We start from the raw sequence: 1,658 nt of genomic DNA on the forward strand, positions 1-1,658 counted from the left end.
AGGCGTGAGCCACCGCACTCCACCTGGTAACATTTTTAACAACGATGATTCCTGGTGTAGTAGAGGGCACAGCCAAATAGGAATTCTCAGACATTGCTGATGGAATGCATACTGTAAAGAAAGTGTGGATGATTTTTTGAAAAACTAAATACTGCTCTCTATATTATAAAGTGCCATGTTATTAATAGAAGGTCAAATATTCAAAAATCTTCCTCCCATATTTATTTTCCTCTTTAGGTTTTACGATCCATAGTTATACTCACAATACTTTCCTTTCTAATAGGTTAGATGAAAGAACATGGTCACAGAATGGTGAACCCAAATCATGTGCTTGATGTTGGGAGACAATCATTAATGTGTTTAGTTTTAAAAAATGCAAGGAGTTAAGACATAAATCAGGAGCCTGATTTCAGATTTTTGAACACACAGAGACTTACGTTATGCACATAGATGCCTGTCAGTGGGAGAGTTATTGACCGTCAAATATCAGAAATATTTCGCTAATTTAATACCAAATAAGAGGAAAATCCACTTGAATAAACAAAGTATAAAACATAGAATATTCTTTTTAACTGCGTTCCTACTGTTTTATTATACAAATTGTAACATTCTAAGCTAATAGACCTGTGAAGATAAGAATGATTTGATTTAGCCCATTAGTTTTTCTGTTATTTGCATGTTACCACAAGTTCTAAGTCCTTGAAAACAATTTATTGTAGTAAGTAGGATATGTCTTCTCTCTAGAATCCTATTTATATTCTTCATTGGCTATAGCAAAACATTTTTTTAGACTAAGTCAAAATGTCCCCAGTCCACGTGATACCATTTCAAATGACTGGAAGCTAACTTAGTAATTTTACTACATTGTGCATGTGAATAACTAACAGAATATGAATAATTGACTACCAAATGATGTGATTCAAGCTTGTTATAGAAAGACCAATCAATGAGAAATTTGTTCATGAAAATGTTGCATTTGCTGACATGTAATTGGCAACTCTATCTCAGTTATCTTCGCAGTGTAACAAAACACTCCAATATTGGTGGCTTAAAACAACACCATTTATTTTTCCCATGATGTTATGGATGAGCAGTTTGGCCTGGGTGCAGCTGGGCAGTTTGGTCTTGGTTAGTAGGCTCATTAATATGGGCTGGGTCAGCTGCCAGATCAGCTAGAGGCTAGTTGGTCTAAGATGGCTTTGGCTTGTTATATCTGCCCCACATGTCTCATATTCTCCAATAGATTAGCTTGCTCTTACACACATAATGATGGCAGGATTTCAAGAACCAGTGGAAGTGTGCAAAGATCTTGAGTGCCAGGCTTGGCATTGACTTGAAATTGCTTCCTGCACATTCCATCATCCAGTGTGAAAGTAACAAGGCAATTCCGGATTCCGTGATGGAGAATGTCTTCACTTTTTTCTGGGAGCCACTGTGTTGCCATTTTTGCACAGATTCATAGGATATCTTCTCTCTTTTTTGTTTTTTTTTTAACAAAATATTACATTAGTTTTCAAAATTATTTCAACTATTCTTTCTTTCTCTCTCATGACATGAAATATTTTGCCATGGCGAATTCTGGATTTATGAATTGTTTAGATTTAAAATACAGAGTTTAATTTAAGTGCATTCGACTTTCTCTTCTCTATTCTTCAATG

This window comes from Propithecus coquereli, unplaced genomic scaffold (assembly GCF_000956105.1).
Source record: "Propithecus coquereli isolate 6110/MARCELLA unplaced genomic scaffold, Pcoq_1.0 Scaffold48, whole genome shotgun sequence".
Taxonomy (NCBI): domain Eukaryota; kingdom Metazoa; phylum Chordata; class Mammalia; order Primates; family Indriidae; genus Propithecus; species Propithecus coquereli.